Source organism: Colletes latitarsis, chromosome 11 (assembly GCF_051014445.1).
Source record: "Colletes latitarsis isolate SP2378_abdomen chromosome 11, iyColLati1, whole genome shotgun sequence".
Taxonomy (NCBI): Eukaryota; Metazoa; Arthropoda; class Insecta; order Hymenoptera; family Colletidae; genus Colletes; species Colletes latitarsis.
In genome coordinates this window covers 11314790-11333090 of record NC_135144.1, presented here as the reverse complement: position 1 = coordinate 11333090, position 18301 = coordinate 11314790, and the positions used below count along the sequence as shown (strand labels likewise).

Here is an 18301-nt window from a genome sequence, read left to right as displayed (position 1 = left end):
CGCGTAGCGTCGAGAGCGAGCTTGGCCCACTAACACCGGCGCAATGTTTCGTGGTAACAGTGCATGGTTTCTCCCTATCCAACAGAGCCAAGTAATAATCCTAACTCGTGGGTTAGCCGGGCTTAATTAGAACAGGGGTTGGTGGCTTGCTGGTTATAGTCGCGTCTCCACTATTCGATACCGGCCGGCCACCTCGCTTCATTTTGCACCCTTCCAGTCTGGATCCACGAAGAACCGACCAGGTTGATAACGAACGACCAGCCGAGAATGCAAACTGGAATCCCGACGTGGACGTTATTACGCGAGTTATTGTCGACGTGCGTTGATGACAGGCATCGTTAAATATACCAAATTGTAAACAATGTCCCAGCCGGAGCTTCTTTACCACCGTTTCAGATATTCCCAACATAATTAGGTTATTTATCTGTGACTGGACGCAGGCTATGTCGTGTTATTTTATTATCGGACTGTCGATATTTGAGTAAATAATGGGGTCGGTTGCCCTAATATGGAATACGTACCTAATTTGGCACACCAAAATATTAAAGAATCGTGATTTTGCAATTTGCGATGAATGCAATCGATTACATATGCCCGAATTCCAAAGCAACAATATGCAATTCCATCGAGAAAAAATTTGCATTTCTCTGGTGTATTGTTTGCGCTTGTGAAAAAGAGCAAAATCCTAGAAAAATAGACAGTATTATACTATTTTATTTTTCTTTCTATAGTTTTTTTCTATCTGTTACCCATTGCGTGATTCACGCTATACAGGGCGTTTCGTTGATTAACGTTTAAAGTTACGCCCGTACCGAATTTTTTTCTCGAAAATGCGCCGGATTTTGAGAATATGTCTATTCACCAAAAATGATTGTAATTGACCCCCGCAACCGAAAATAATTTTTTTATAACGATTTAAAAATTTTTTTTTTCGTCGAAAAATTTAGGCACCTACCCCCCGTCGATTTTTCTTAAAAATTCGTTTCTCATTTTTAATAATTTTGTTTAACGCCCTACAGAAAAATTGTCTAATACTTTTTTGTAGGTACCCTTGAGCTCTACTTCAGAAAAAAGTTTCATTGAAATATATTCGCAGTTGTAGGAGTTATGGCTGTTTGAAAATTGGACCATTTTTATGGGGTTTTTCTCATTTCTCGGGGTCAAGGGCCAACTTTTCGAATATTTTTGCGATTTGTACATATTCTCCATCAAAATACGCGTAGTTTGCTTTTTTAAACGTTAAAGTCGTCCAATCCGTTTAGAAGTTATGACGTTTTAAAGATTCGCATGAAAATTCGGGCAGACATTTCCGGTCAGAAATTAGATTTTCGGTAAGGCATCTTTTTCTCGAAACTGAGTAGGATTTCGGGGGTATGTCTGTTGACCAAAAATGCTTGCAATTGAGCCCTGCAACTAAAAATAATTTTTCCAAGACGATTCGAAAGTCTTTTTTTTCACCCAAAACTTTCAGCACTTTCTCGAATTTTTTTTCGAAAGTGAGTTGAATTTCAGGGATATATATAATGACCAAAAATGATTGTAATTGACCCCCGCAATCGAAAATAATTTTTTCAGAATGATGATGAATTTTTTAATTTAATTTTTTAATAACTTTTTAACGAAGGCTCAGTCAAGAAATTGATATTCTTGATTTTCGTCTTGTTTTGGCCTCTAGAATCTTCCATTAAAATTTTTCACAGTGGTGGCCGGACACCATGTATATTAAGTCGTTCCATAAATTCGTGTTATTCGATATTCTAAAATTGACGAGAATAAAACTTGTAATTTAATAGAAAACAGACAAAATTTGTCAGTTGAGGGGACTTCTAAAATTTTAAACACAGAAACAAATAGATATTATTATTATTATACCAAAACTTGAAGTTTAGGACTGAACCTTGTAAAAAATAAAATGCAATAATCTCCAGGCTTATCAATGGGCAAACAATTTGAAAATATCAACGTTTTAATGAAAAGCGTTGAACTACGTTTTAATAACAAATCGAAGAAGTTTTGCAGCGACAATATAGTGGCGTAGAAAAATGAATGTTATTCAGCGAACAGTACAAATTTTAACGAGCTGCAAAAATGGAGAGGTGATTTATTTTTTAATCATTACATTAAAATGCATAATGATTTCAAAAAATAAAAACTATATAGAATCGAATGGATCGTAATGTGGCTTAGGAATAGACTGCGAATATTTATGCATTTATGGGAAATTTTAATTTTCCAAAAACTACAGAATGTCCTCCTAAAATTCTCCTTACAAAATGCAAAATTGTCGAAGATACGCGACTCTTAATACAGAAAAATGATTCTTGCAATAAATTTTTTTTAATTATTATTATGAAGGATGTTAGTTCATGCGACGCGTAGTACTATTACGAACAAAATGTCGTTCGAGTTTTTATTCTAGATCAAAAGAAAAGAATGCTAGACTGCACATAAGGAATAACATTTATCATTTCATCCAAAGTTGATAAAACGTAACGAAAAAAAATATTTGTATCTTGAAATGATAAAGAATATATGTGAAAGGTGGGGAATAGTTTCATCAAACTCTTATGGTGTAAAAAATATCATTTCTCGTTTTACAATTTTACACGAGTCTCCCCCCTTAATTCTACCAATAAAAATACAAATTTCCATAAAAATCCGCAGCCCAATCATAAAATTCATCGATACGTTTGAAGTATTATTTTAAATCCGACACTCGATGGCCCAATATTTCGAATTATACTTCGATAAACGTGTCAAATTTCAAAACTCGTCCATTCGCTCTCTACTTTTACTGAAATCGGACCTTGCTTGGCTACGATGCAAAATAAAAAGCATACCAGTCAAAAGGATCCGAAGGAACGGGATAAAAGGAAAGCAGCAACATCCGTCGTGGGTGGAGGGAGGGGGGCGGATAAAAAAGATGCCAGCAGAGTGCAAAAGAAACCTTAGAGAAGCCAGGCTTTCCCCTCATTCAGGGAATGCAAAAAAAAAAAACAGATCCTTTTTGCTGCCAAGTTGTCCCCAAACGATTCTCTTACAGTTGGCTGACAATAGCTCGAGACACGAGCGTAGCAGGGCCAAGCTCGATTGGCAAATCAATCGCCTTTTCGAGATCTCGACGAAACGCGCAGCTATCGGACAGCGCGCCCGATAACGCGGCCCGACACGTTCTCGAGACTGCTGTGTCGTCGCGACAGGGCAAAAATGACCACGACCAGACACAAAGGACGATCCTTTATATGTATATTCTGTGTGACGCGCGACGCCAGCGACAAAACTGACAAGGGGGACAGCCGACACAAAGCGTGTTCTTTCGCCGCGAGGACACTGTCCGCTGGTAATAACTCCGCGCTCACAAATTTCAGACCCTCCCCCCACCTCCTGGTACGTCTGTTCCTTCCAAGTGTTTTTATTGGGCCTGGCCAACGGTACCGGGAATGAATTTCCAAGTAATCTGGCGATCGTTTTGCGGTACAGGACTTCAAGGACTTAACGACGAGAACGGAAAGCTGCTGGAAACTCAGGCTTCAACACAAATAGCCAAGTTGTTCCAACATCTTCGTAATCCTCTGGTTCAGTGTTTCCCAACCTTTTTTGTTCTGTACCCTACCTAAGCCTTTCTAAAATTCAACATATGCATCATTTTTAATATTCAAAAATTGAAATGTTCGCTAAAGAAACTTGAATGATAGATTGTAGGAAGAAATCTGTAGGAAATTATTGACCAAACACGGTAAATAAATTTTCGAAACATATAATGGAGAATTGAAATTGAAGTAAAATATAATTTTAATGGAAGATTTTTCTATATTGTTTTAATTATTAGTAATTATTTATTATTTAAATTTAGTGAGATCCTTGCGCTTGATGCTTGCTGCAAAGAGATTTTATGTGAGGTTCCAATTTAATTAATTTCAGTCTCAAGTCTCCCCGTTTTGTTATATCCAGCCGATTTCTTTTTTTTAGCAGCAAATCATTTATATTTTAATTATGAATGTTATTTAAATATGAAGATGGAAACGGTAACAACAGTTCTCTTGTTGTATTTGGATATTTGATTTCGGTTTCCTCGCAAAGCCATACCATCGCTCCTTTTATATTAAATAAAGTTTTAATTGACATTTTGCATTTCTGCGAGTTCTTCTTGATACTACATATTTGAAATATCAGACAAATCCTCTAATATTGGCTACATCATCCAAGTTGGGAAATTAATTTTTTTCAAATTAGAAAATCTCCCTTTTAAATCAATAATATTTTCAGATGATCGACAATAACATGTACAGCGATATCAGTTTACCGATTAAAGTTCAAATACAACGTAATCGTTTGGTAATTTAAAAATAGTGCTAAGTCCATGTCAGTTTCTAGAAAATTTAATCAGTAGTGAACTAACATTTCTTGCAACATGATTATTTTTATCGATAGATCGACTGTAACTAATCTTGTGGAGGACTGTTCGTCATTTGATAGCTTTTGTTTTCTTCTTTCGGATTATTCTAAAGTTTTCCGTTCCGTGCTAATCACAAAAGGGAGTGATCGATAACTTTGGAGTTGCAGTTTAATAAAAATCTCCAACATGTTTCACTGTAGAAATTTAATCATGATTCCAAAGTAGAATCTAGATCATGTTGCTGACAAAGCAGCACATAAATGGTACTTACGATTCCAACAGGGTAATTTTGTCATTAATGACCAGTTGCGTTCTGATCGACCGTTTTAGTAGGACGAGGAACGCTTGGAAACTCTGGTTTGTAACGATTCGCGATACAATGGTCATTTAAAAACAATCAAAAAAAAAAAGTGCAGAAACTTGGAATACATAACTATATTCATAGTAATAACAAACCTGTTTCGAGGTGTTTGTCCCGTGTTGCATTCAACGAACGTAATACATAACTGAACTGCACGAGGACCAATCATTCTATCCTTTGTTCCTGGAAAACAGAAAATTATAAAAATTACTTTAACCGAATATAAAAATCGCGAGTCTCTGTAGTATTGCTATCGTGTACGTGACTATTATCAATTTCAAAAATGTATATTGCATGTACCCTGTTCAATTTCACTGCGAATAATTGTTCTACCGAATTGGAAATGTTCCAGAAATGAAATGGAAACGCGTATAAAACATAAAAGACTCGATCGTTCCGTGTTCAATTTTAAAACATTGCTACGTTACACATTTTCAAACTAGTATTAATGTTTAATATTTCAAATTATAATTATGTTTCCAATAATGAAAACTTCGTTCGCGCATTGATTTATCGTTTAAACAATTTACGTTCAAATCATTAGTCTCTTCTAGACTGTTCAGAATAATTGTCAAACTTCAGTAACGCAATATTAAGATTTTATTTACCTCATACCGTATAAATTGTTAACACGCAGTAAAGACATCTCAGTTGCTATTAATGTTTAATTTTCCAAATTTCAATTATGTTTCAAAACTCCCTTCACACATTTATTGCTTAAACAATCTACAAATTTACGTTGTAGTACAAATCGTTGCACTAGCCTCTTCTAGACTGCTCAAGATAGTTTTCAACTACCCTAGAAACGTAATATTGAAAGTTTGTTTAACTTGTATTGTATAAACACACGGTACAAACATAGTGAACTTGATTTACGCCTTCCTTCGGTAAACAACATTACAAAATCAAAGTTTAACCAGTTTCGTTAACAAACGCTAATGAAGGCACAGCGAACAATTAAACGTTTTAAAAGCGTCGAGTTCGCTGGAAAAACAGTACACTGGATAGAATTCTGAAACGACTGGCTAACGCGTAACGGAAACGGAAGCGTGGAATTGGAAGGAAAAGACACAAAGCCCCGCCATTTTTAAGGGGACTAAACGGACGCTACTTCACGAGTACGACTGATCCGCTTTGCGACTTTACGATTTCTCCGATCGCGGGGCGACTCGTCTCACCAAAAGAATATCGTCGCTATAAAATCGACTAACAGTTTCAACATTCTATTTTCAAATCGATTACTGAATTACTTTACGCGCATCTGTCACAAGAGTTCGCTGGCACGATAATGAAATTTCCTTTGATTCCGTCAACCGTTTTATTTTATTATGCAAATTGGAACCTCTTGGAACTTCGCGAAGTTTATTCTCTTAGTTGTCTAGCTTCGTTACATACAGTTATTAAAGTTTAATAATGTCTTTATTACTACATGGAGATACAAGGTATCATTTGCATTTTCTATCTTGTTTGAACAGCGTGTATTCCAGAAATATTAAAGTTCGTTTCAAAGTACTGCGAGGACCTCGTCTTACTACTTTCTAATTTATTTATAAATGATATTTCTGACGTTCTGACGAATTTCGACGTCGACAGCCTCGAGAAATGCCTTTATCGTCGTATTCGTAGTCTCCTTAATTCATTTTCCACTTTTCCTAACTTCGTTACGTTATTGCACAAACATTTTCGATCTAGCTGCGCAACGTGCAAAGAAAATTGTAAAACATTCGACTCGGTGACCCGTACGTTCAAAGAAAATATCAAACAACGACAAATATCATTTTGTCTACAACACTCACATGTCGACGATTGCTATTTTCTCATTTAATATTATACTTTCACACTATACAGGGTGTTCGGCCACCCCTGGGAAAAATTTTAATGAGAGATTCTAGAGGCCAAAATAAGACGAAAATTAAAAATACCAATTTACATTACACACATACATGAATTTTTTTCTCGAAAGTGCGTAGAATTTCGGGGGTATGTGTATTCACCAAAAATGATTGTAAATGGTCCCTGCAACTAAAAATAATTTTTTTAGAACGATTTAAAATTTTTTCATTTGGTCGAAAAATTTATCCACTTATTGAATTTTTTTCTCGAACCTAGTTCGGATTTCGAGGGTATGTCTATTAACCAAACATGATTGTAATTGACCCCCGGAACCAAAAATAATTTTTTAAGAACGATTTGAAAGTCTTTTTTTTCGCCGAAAAATTTAGGCACCTACCCCCTGTCGATTTTTCTTAAAAATTCGTTTTTCATTTTTAGTAATTTTGTTTAACGCCCTATAGAAAAGTTGTCTAATACTTTTTTATAGATACCCATGAGCCCTACTTCAGAAAAAAGTTTCATTGAAATATATTCACTATTGTAAGAATTATGGCTGTTTGAAAATTGGACCATTTTTATGGAGTTTTTCTCATTTTGCGGTGTCAAGGACCAACTTTTCGAATATTTTTGCGATTTATACATATTCTCCACCAAAATACGCGTAGTTCGCTTTTTTAAACATTAAAATCGTCCAATCCGTTCAGGAGTTATGACGTTTTAAAGATTTGCATGAAATTGCGGGCACACATTTCTGGCCAGAAATTGTATTTTCGGCGAGGAATTTTTTTCTCGAAAGTGCATAGGAATTCGGGGGTATGTCTAATGACCAAAAAGAATTATAATTAACCCCCGCAACTGAAAATGATTTTTTTAGAACAATTTGAAATTTTTTAATTTCGCCGAAAAATTTTCCGTTCGGTATAGAACTTTACACATTAATAACTTTTTAACGAAGCCTCCATCAACAAATTGGTATTCCTGATTTTCGTCTTATTTTGGCCTCTAGAATCTCCCATTAAAATTTTTCCCAGAGGTGGCCGAACACCCTGCACATAGGTAAAATACTTCGTTCGATCTTTTCCGAAGACGTTTGTCTTCACGTTATTTTAGAAATTCTTGTTACAGTTTCATTACGTCTAATATTAGGAGATTTGTAATACTTTTAAACAATTGAACTATCCTATACCTCATCTGTAGCAATAAAAATAATGGCTAACAAAATATCGAGGCTTTCAAAACATTTCACTACATTTAATATATTTCCATGTAAAATTACCATTTCCAACCGAATGATATTAAGTTATGCCGTGATTTTCAGGACACCTTGGATTAGCAAAGCAGGTCAGAACGAAAGCAAGTTCCATCCCGCTCAAGATGGAAATCGTGCGACTCCCTGCTGGAAATTCTACTAATGCCTACACGCTCGTACACCGCACGCATGGCTTGTGTTTAGGGGATGTTTCTGAGAACACTTTCTGACCAACTTCCACGGTTCCCGCGGTCGGAGTTATATTTTTAATTGCGCGACAGGCCAGCGCATAAAAGCTTTACGCTCTACCGTTGGTGTGTTTGCAACTTAGGAATTCCGTTTTCAACGCGCGAAACGCATACAACGTACCGTTTCACGAAAACTAGACGCGACTCTAAGTTAACAGCACGGCGCAGCTTCAAAAGTTTATACGTTTTGCGAGGACCCTTTGACGGAGCGGATGTTGTTCGCATTCCGTTCAAAGACCATCGTTTAAGTCTAACAAAGTACAATACGAACTCCATGAATGCGTTATCTTTCGTTTCAAAATTCTCTACGACCAACGACTTCTTAATTCCAACAAACAAACCCCTGCAAGTATTTACGGTCTCAGATTTTGCATAGAGTAATAGGAACTGGAACCAAATCCGAGTAAAATAAATTGGTTACTCAAAATCACTAGGGGCTAATTATCGTGCTACCTCCAGCTACGTGTCTCTCGACCCTCCAGCAGGGATTCTAACCGCCGCATAACCCTAACCGTAACCCGGTTAACCAAGGCTGGTTACAATAACCCATAATGATCCACAAGAGAACGGGTTAACTCAAAAGACAAAAATAAGTATACGCGTGGTCGAGGTCGTTAAAAATTGTATAATTCTTTGCGCTTACGATTCGTACAGCAATAGTAAAATTTTATTATTAATTAAATATAGCGGTATTTACCGAGAAGAGTAAGTTTCACATTTTTGGAAAAGTAAACTATCGTGTTAGGGAGTGTGATTAATGTAGTAAGTTGTCCCATAAGTTTGTACCATTTGATATTCTGAAAGTGACGAGGATAAAATTTGTAATTTAATAGAAAACAAACAGTCTGAAATTTTAAACATACTAGCATCGACAATTCAAGCTCGAAGTTTGGAATCCACGCTGGCTTACACGACGAAATTTTCTCGATTGCATGAATATTTTTGTTATCATATAATAAATAAAATATGAGAAATAAAATACAACAATCTCCAGGATTATTAACGGGTAAAAAATTTGCAAATATCAACGTTTTAATAAACTATGTTTGATCTAGATTTTAATAAAAAATCAAAGAAGTGACGACGATACAATGGCTTTGACGATCGAAGGGGTGGGAGTCGTAGCAAAGAACTCGACAAGAACATATGGAACGACCTAATATTTCATTATGTAGAAACAAATTCAGTGAACATGTCAAATATATCCGAAGACATTATTTCAGTTTTTACGTCGTATAGCAAAAGTTATATAAAATTTATAAAAAAAGAAGAAAGGAAGCGACGTTTCACGATGGCAGAAATTGGCAAGAGAGATGAGCCAGGTACAGGTACTAATTGCTTTAACGAGTACTGGGCGCGGCTCGTTCTATAAAATTTCTCAGAAGCTGGCCAGAAGAAATGACTTCGCGACGCGAGGGATAGCGGAAGAGGAGCGCGCAAAGGGAATTCGGGGCTACGAATATGGAGCGCAGAAACAGAGAAGACGAGATCGTGAAAAGAAAAGGGAACGCGAACATTGAAGATGGACGGATATAACGCTGAGAAAGGGACGGAGAAATTATTGAAGAAGAGAAAATGTAGTTTATGATGGTAGGAAAAAGATGGCACGGAAACGCAGAAAACTAAACAGCAGACTGACGAAAAAAAACGAGGCATTAAAAATACAGCAACCGAGGAGGTGGGGGAGGGGTAGCAACGAAGAATAACGAAAAGAAACAAAGAGCACGCGGAAAGAGGGGAGTAAAAAATTCACGCTGCAACTACGGAATACGGGCAGCAAAAACGCGGCGTAGCGTCGAAGAAGAAGGGAAGAAAAATATGAGAAGAAAATGGCAAAAAGATGAAGAGAAAGGGGGAAGAGAAGAAGAACGAGGGTGGAAAAGTAAGCACTTTCGCGCTTATACAAGAGAGCAGCTCGCGGGTCGGTCGAAAAAAGAAGTTGAACAGCGATGGAGGATAAAGAGGAGCCGGAACTCGAGTCCACGCGAAATAAACACAGACGCTATAATGGAAGGGTATACCTATTACGTCACTCTCTTCGTTCTAGTGCTAATAATGATGTACTCTATGTGCAGATGACCGCGTCGCGGTCTTCAAGCTAGAGGATCCGAGCCAAACTACTCTCGCGCGACCCTCCAACCTAGTCGCCAATTGAAAATTTTCAAGACACGCTGAATTTTCACTATTGGCGAGAAAATTCATATTACTTGTATTATTAACAGAATTAAAGTTCTTAGGTTCTCGACTCGAGCCCTAAGAACAGAGAAAATACAATGACCGAAAACCTTCGATATTTCTCGATAAGTGCTGTCTTCCGCTTTTAATTCTGTGACAGTCCTCCTTTCTTTGTTCGCCAAATGCTTGTTACTATTCATTTTTTCTACAAAGGTATCGATAACTTTGAAAACGTAATTTAAATTTCACAAGACTGCGTGTTCACTTTTTGCTTGTTAAATGCTGTATGACGCAGAAACGGGAGATTGAAGATCGGTCAACCGTATCATTCGCAATATACTATTTGTAGATTCTCCATTTCACTGTTGAGAATGTTATATCCGGTGCTTGTTACGTGCAATATCTAGTTTCAATCAATTGATTTGCGCCACTGCTACCACAGACTTCTATCGATTTCGACACGAATGCAGCGTCTACATACTAACGATCTCGTTTCTCGTAATGGACGGGATACGCGCGTTTCATTCGCGCTCATTATCATCCAAAACGACCAACGTAATATCCCGAGTAATCGTTAACGAGGTCAGACTGTGTTAATTGTCGGATCTAAGTATCGAGGAAATGATTCGGAAGTACCTTCTCGATCCTTTCTCTATTTGAAACGACTCTGCTCTGTACGCGAGATTAGACAATTTCGTATTCTACGTAAAAACAAAACAAAAAAAAAAACAGAAAATAGATTCTTTCATTTTAAAGCGAAATGTCTATCTTTAAATATTTTTTAAATAACATACGTTTTTATTTTTCCATTTTTTCAAGGATCTTTACTCAGGTTACCGTAGCTTCTAAACTATAGAATATTTTTTCACGGAAAATATTGTTGATATTCTTCAAATATAGATCTAAACGTATGTGTCCAAACTCGATACAAAAATATTTGAGAGTGTTCCCGAAAAAATTCCCAAGAACAGCTAAAGAATTAAACATGGCCGTAGACGTTATGAAAAGACGAGGAACGAACAACGTCCCATGACAAACGAGTTTCTCGGTAAAGAAAGAAAAGAGGGTGGAGGGGTTAGGTCGAACAGAGTGACTATTTACGCCATTAAACCAGTAACGGAACGTCGCCTTTGTGTTATTCAGTCGGGTACCGAGCCGCGTTCAGCTTAAATGGCCTCTTCCGCTCTTTTTTCATCCCCCACGCAAGTGAACTTTTTAAAAGCCGCGAGAGTGTAAACGCGAGCCCCGACATGCACGTGCAACACGCGTTAGGAACACAGATTCCGCGCTTCCAATAAATTCTGTATCCACGCAACGATAGAAATAAAGCAATAAATAACGCGATCCAAGCATACTCTTCTTGCTAAGCGAAGTAAGAATTATTCAAAATCAACAGAATCCCGTCCCATACGGATTTACTTCATTTTGTAATTTCTTGTTACTCTTATAGTTTACAAAATAATAATCCATTATAATTTAAATTACAATATGTCACGAATATTTTTTTAATATTGTTAACGGTTAGTTGGTGACGTTTAGCGCTTAAAGTCAATTTATAAGCTGGGAACGAACGCTCAACATTACAAAATGTGATTGTGGCATATTTGAATTTGTTGAAGTAGCATGCTTTAATTGTTTTAGATTCTTTAGCAATCTGACCTGATAAAATTCATTACCGTGAAACCAAGAATACTTCAGAATTACTGATTAATACTATTTATAGCATCTATGAACTGTTACCATTAATGATTCACTATAGGTAAATACGAGATGTATAAATAGCTATGTTGTCATTTCTGCCACGACTATCGTATACAAACATTGAATTAGTAGACTAAAATAGATGTATTAAAAGAAATGCAATAAATATATATGACATATGTTTTCATAAAAAATATATTCTTAAGGACCTCTAGCAATGAAACAATCTTCTATTTAGGTTTCACTCTTTTACCTATTTCCTAGAAACACATGCATTTGCATAAACATCCGCAGTCTAGTAATAATATTTATTCCTTCCTAAAAGAATGTAATCTATCATATAATGTAAACAATACTGTAAATCACGTTGCTGTATAATCTCCAACGGAGGTTGAATCTGCATTAAAATAAAAAAAAAATCCTGTTTACAATAGACTTCTAAACGCACGACATTTCACTCTCCCTCTCTTAGATATCGTACACGACGAACGTCTCGCATCCCCCGAGCATAATTTACCCCATGAGGGAAAAAGCCAAAAAAAAAAAAACTGGCTTCTGCTTTGTAGAGTCTCGGTGCGTGGACGGAAACCGTTTAACGCGACGGACACGAAACCGCGCCATTTTCGACAACTGATTCCAGGATCGCCCCCGCCTTCCTGTGAGCGCGTGTTTCTCGCGTCGCGACGCAGGGGCGGCTGGTTTCGTGCACGGTACGCGCGAGTGTTTCCTGTAAAAGCGGAGGAATGCAAACTGTACGCGGCCAGGACGAACCATCCACCGCTGGAGGCTTGATGAATTTCGTCCGGACAGCGGCGGATTTGCCCGGCCAGAAGAAGAACGGGAAACCGGGGTTGCTCGGGGTTGAAGGTAATTGGAGCAGCATGGGAGGGAGGTGGAAGGAAAAATGCGACTCGCCGGGACGATACCAGTAATATTCTGCGGAGGGACGAGATAACAGGCTGGTACGTGAGGTTGGAAGAAATATTCTTCTCGATGGTTGTGTCTACGTGTCTATATGTGTGTGTGTGTGTATGCGCTTGCCTTTAAGTAAAACTCCTTTCTCCGATTTTCCGGCCAGAGAATAAAGGGTTCGTGTCTGTTCCCAAGGGGAAACGAACCTTACAGCTGATTTGCATTACCGCGAATGTTTGTGTGCAGAGAGGCAAACGTCGGACCGGGGATGATGGGTTCCGCGCAAGGATTTCTAATTTCGAGTATTACTGGCAGGGCATTTCAAAGGTCGAGAAAACAGGAACATCGTGATCGTCGATAGCAAAAACCGTGAATGCATATCGCATCGTTCAATCCCAATATTCCTACCCCGACTAAACAACTGTCCGGTACCGGGTTCCAATCGAAACTTCATACTTTATAAATAAAGGATCATATAGAAAATCAACGAAATCGCGCGGATTTCTTTATGTTTAGTGATGATGTGTGTGAAATATAATAAAGACCAATCAAACCGTTTAACAGTCCCATCTGTTGAAAGATGTGTCACTCAATTTGGATAAATCTATATATTTTTTAATGTCATTGCTATTGGGAACACTACAAAATAACAAGTACGCCATCGAACTATTGAATATTTCTATTTGCTACGCTATAATTAGAAAATATATCGGGAATATCCCCAGGCAGAGAAAACTGGTACAGCAGTGAACTTTTATCAATAACAGAAGAACCTTTCTATAATCGATGGATTACTGGACAAATTTGGACAATTCTATATATTTGTTAATGTCATTACTATTGGGAACACTACAAAGTGACAAGTACGCCATCGAACTATTGAATATTTCTATTTGCTACGCTATAATTAGAAAATATATCGGGAATATCCCCAGGCAGAGAAAACTGGTACAGCAGTGAATCTTTATCAATAACAGAAGAACCTTTCTATAATCGATGGATTACTGGACAAATTTGGACAATTCTATATATTTGTTACTGTCATTGCTATTGGGAACACTACAAAATAACAAGTACCCCATCGAACTATTGAATATTTCTATTTGCTACGCTATAATTAGAAAATATATCGGGAATATCCCCAGGCAGAGAAAACTGGTACAGCAGTGAACTTTTATCAATAAGAGAGGAACCTTTCTATAATCGATGGATTACTGGACAAATTTGGACAATTCTATATATTTGTTACTGTCATTGCTATTGGGAACACTACAAAATAACAAGTACCCCATCGAACTATTGAATATTTCTATTTGCTACGCTATAATTAGAAAATATATCGGGAATATCCCCAGGCAGAGAAAACTGGTACAGCAGTGAACTTTTATCAATAAGAGAGGAACCTTTCTATAGTCGATGGACTCGAATAAATTAGGGAAAGTAACCAAGCACGTCTGCGGCGAAGTTTCCACTTAAGGTCGAAAATTCCCACGCACCGGCGATCGCGCGACAAAAATCGAATGAATAATAAAGTTTCCGCGGATACGTCTGACACTCGACGCCTCGATCCCCTTCGGAAGCGGGCAGAGTTTCTCGCGACGCTTTTGAAATAATGCATCGATCCGCTCGTACGCGCGACAGTCAGTAACAAAGTCGGACCTCGAGGGAGTTACCTGGAGGCGCACCTGGACGTACGGGACATCGACAACGTTTTCACGATCGGTCGAACGTGCGCGAAAGCTTTTGTTCAACTTCCAGTCGCGCCGAAAGTACGGATAACTTGAGGGGAAACTTTGATGTGGCCCGGACACCGCCCCGACGCTCGTCCGTCGATACAACTGTTGCACCCGGAGAATACGAGTCGAGTTTAATCGCGAACACTGAAAAGCTCGCATCACGCTCTCGTGCAATCGACGTCGACGCAGGAATATTCACTTTACGCGCGCTTCTGCTATTCGAAAACGAGAAAAAAAATCGCTGCGAAACGTCGGGAGCTCTTTACGCTAATAAACAAGACGACGCGCAACTAGTTAAACTTTATCGTCCAGCGATCGATGCGAACAAATGTCGAGGTTATTCTACGTCACTTTTAAAAGCAATTAAATGTTATACAGGGTGGGTCGCCGCACATTGTCATCCGGATGCACGCTGTCGTCCATGACCGGACATTTTGCTCATCCGCCTTCGGAAAATGCAAATTAAGGTACAGGTACAATTTTCTGAATTTATCTATCTCGTTTTCTTACGCTTAGTCATTTTAAATTACTACTTTAATGCGGATTTTATCGCGTTAAATTAAATTAAAATAAATGTACAATAAGTGAAATTGTTCGAGGAAGCAAAGTTTGAAAATAAACGCGTTTTAAATTGAAGGTATGGTGAACAAGAAAGGTTAGAATGGTATGAATCAAATTCTACAAAATAATTTTGAACTGTTGGGAAATTGTGGCTCCTTTGTTTAATGTTATAATGATTTTATTTGCAGAAAAGGTTCAACAACCATTTACATCACATTTGTTGAATCGATACATTGTTGATTCACTCACATTGTACTATATAATGTATCTGGCGTTATTTTACTACACTCAGCGATGGTACACTTTACTTTTCAAGTTAAACTATTCTCAAATGTTTACATTTCATAACGCCGTTGTATAAAACCGTAAACAAGTATTATCGATGCAGAAAATGTGGTGTATTCAATTCGTAATATTGACGAGAGAATCGCGATTACCTAACAAAATTGAAATTAAAATATCTCCTAAACTAAAATATCAAAATACATCAACTGATGCAATACAAAATATATGATTCTATTTAAATAAACGTTAGTGACCTACGTATGTTCTCTACACGTCCGCCTCCAAGAAAACTAGTATCGTCAGAATAAATAATAATGACGTAAATCTAGATGTGATGGCCCACCCTGTATAATATGTATAAAAATTACAGCTACGTTGTTGCGTGAAAACGTACCTTCAGAAAAGGCATCGTGTTGAAACCGACGAGGAGACAGCAAGCCTGGAGAGCGCCATTGTCGTTGCACGCTCGCATTAAAAATCTCTTTTCCCGTGGCTTATCAGAAATCCTCGAGCATAAAAGTCGCGTGCACGTCCGGCGGACCGTATGCAACGATTCCGCGGCCTCTAACGATCTGTTATTACTTTGATAAAGTGCATAAATACAGTAAAAGGAACAGCCATAATTTTTGCGACGACACGAATTCCCAGCCGCTGCAAACGAGGCCAAACCGAACGCCCACGCGGGGTTGGATGCCCCGAAAATTCAAACAAACATATTAGAGCTGTAAATTGCCACGAATCGCTGACCCCTTCGATCGCCATACGCTTATATACAGGGATTCTAATCCTAACCCAAACCTAGTTCGGCTTTCAGTTAGTAATAGGATTGAAACTATATTTCTTTTCATAAATATGTATTGATAAAAATTTATAAATTATATAACATTCAAATAACTTTTCATTCGATGATACACATATACTATTCTGTTATTAATTTATTAAATAATTTAACGTGGTATGTAGCATGTTTTTACGATTATCTTTCTAGAGTTAATAAGCTGTGGTATTAAGATGCTAAAAAAGAATCATATCTGAGGCTCATTTTAAAGATCATAACTGTAGAGCCTTGTGGTACATAGGCCAACTTCTAAAAAACAGACTATTCTTATCCGTCAAGAGGCTCATAACAGTGCCTATTATAAAACTAACAAGTAAGGAGACGATCAGTGGATCTAGCCAGCTATTGTCAAACTTGTGCTTAGAATTCTCTGGAGTAGATGGTCGAAGTAAATTTTTCCCCGGTCGCGTTTAATTACATTAATGCGTTTAGCGCATTATTCGAGGGACGTGATAGCGTTTATCGGTAGTTTCCAGCAGACAGAGCAAACCTTCGCCGACTTTAATTAAGCAAACGGTTTGCAAACGGGAATGGCGAATGCACGCATTCCTGTCTAATGTCGCGTGGACAACCTCTGACCCCTTTGCGGAACGCGTTTTCCAAACGCTGTATTACTCTTGCGCCTGTCCCCTGGAAAATTATTGCGCTTCTGTCGCATTTTCGCTGCGCGAAACCTAATAAAACGTTCGTCCGGCGAAATTAGCGATGAAATTATTTCGACCGGCTGCCCGTTGAAAATGAAACTCCGCCGAAACGGCGGACATAATTTCGCAAATTCGAAATCTCCGCAAGGTTCAACGAAACGCGGAACGTTTTCATTTGCTCTCTGTTTGGAAACTTCGTTTCAACTTTCATTATCCAAATCGTTTGCCCTCACGCTCCGTCATTCGCCCGCCTCCCATCGAATGATTATCATTATGTGCTGCGAATGTTTGGAGGCGCGCGTTATTAACATCGGGCCAGGAACGCACGCAACGTGGAATTCATCGAAAATTAGTGGAATGTCAGTTAATTCAAGCGCGCGCGCAAGATACCCGCGGTTCGATTTCATTAATTTGCTCCGCGGTCATTTTTGCAAATCGCTGGGGTTAAAGACCTCTTCCTTTTTCGACTCTCGCGCTCCATTGTTCCTTTAAACCGCCGCTGTGCAATTTTTTATTTTTAACGAACGATATTTATTATAATAAAAACGAAGTAAGATGTGATAAACTGTTACCATTATTGCGTCGACGGTTTCCATAATCTCAATTCGGAAAATTCAGTTGAATATTTAGACGGAAATATATCTGTTTTATTAATCCTCGTTCTTATTAAAATGCGAGTGAAAATACTGAAAAATTTGTTACGTTGAATATGAATGAATATTATTGAAATAATATAATACGTACAGCTGATTATCGTCAAAATCACGCTCGCATGCTAGCGAATATCGCGAGATGATTTGCACGTTTCGTTGTGTGCTTTTTCGCTTTAAGCTTTGTACAGATCGCACGTTTCATCGTTTACGTTTAATTACTAGTACTCTGTGCGCACCTAGCTCTCTACTGTTTTTGCTTAATTAGTTCGGAGGTTTAGCTATAATCATTCTTTGCGTATTTACTTGACTATTTTGTTAATTAGTGATTGCGTTTCGGTGCAAACGTTCGTATAAATATCGTGATAGTACGAAGAATATACCATTCGTATTATACGAATTTACGTTTAACAAGTAATTCGATCTAACTTACTAGCGAGATCAATCTTTTCAATTAGTGATCATTTTCAACATAAAAGACGGATAGCAGCCTCCATATTTTTCAATGACGAAGTACGCCAATATATGTTTCTCTCGAAATTTATGATTCATGGTAAAATATTAATTTTCTACTAGAGTTGCGCCGGAACATACGCGAAGCTGAATAAAGCAGAGAAAATATTTGCAATAATAAATTCTTTACGATCGAAAAAAATAATATTGCAAATAAAAAACAAAGCCTCTGGAAATGCAATATTTTCATTTTTGATAT

General features: G+C 37.7%; 1 protein-coding gene across 3 annotated transcripts in view; it reads right to left on the bottom strand.

Moving 5' to 3' along the window:
- Nucleotides 1–18301, bottom strand: part of LOC143348051 (uncharacterized) — a 364443-nt gene that overhangs the window by 293653 nt on the left and 52489 nt on the right. For all 3 annotated transcript variants that reach the window (XM_076777842.1, XM_076777839.1, XM_076777840.1), the window contains one exon: nucleotides 4853–4940. The gene's annotated coding sequence lies outside the window, so the exon portion shown is untranslated. The remainder of the gene's footprint in view (nucleotides 1–4852; nucleotides 4941–18301) is intronic.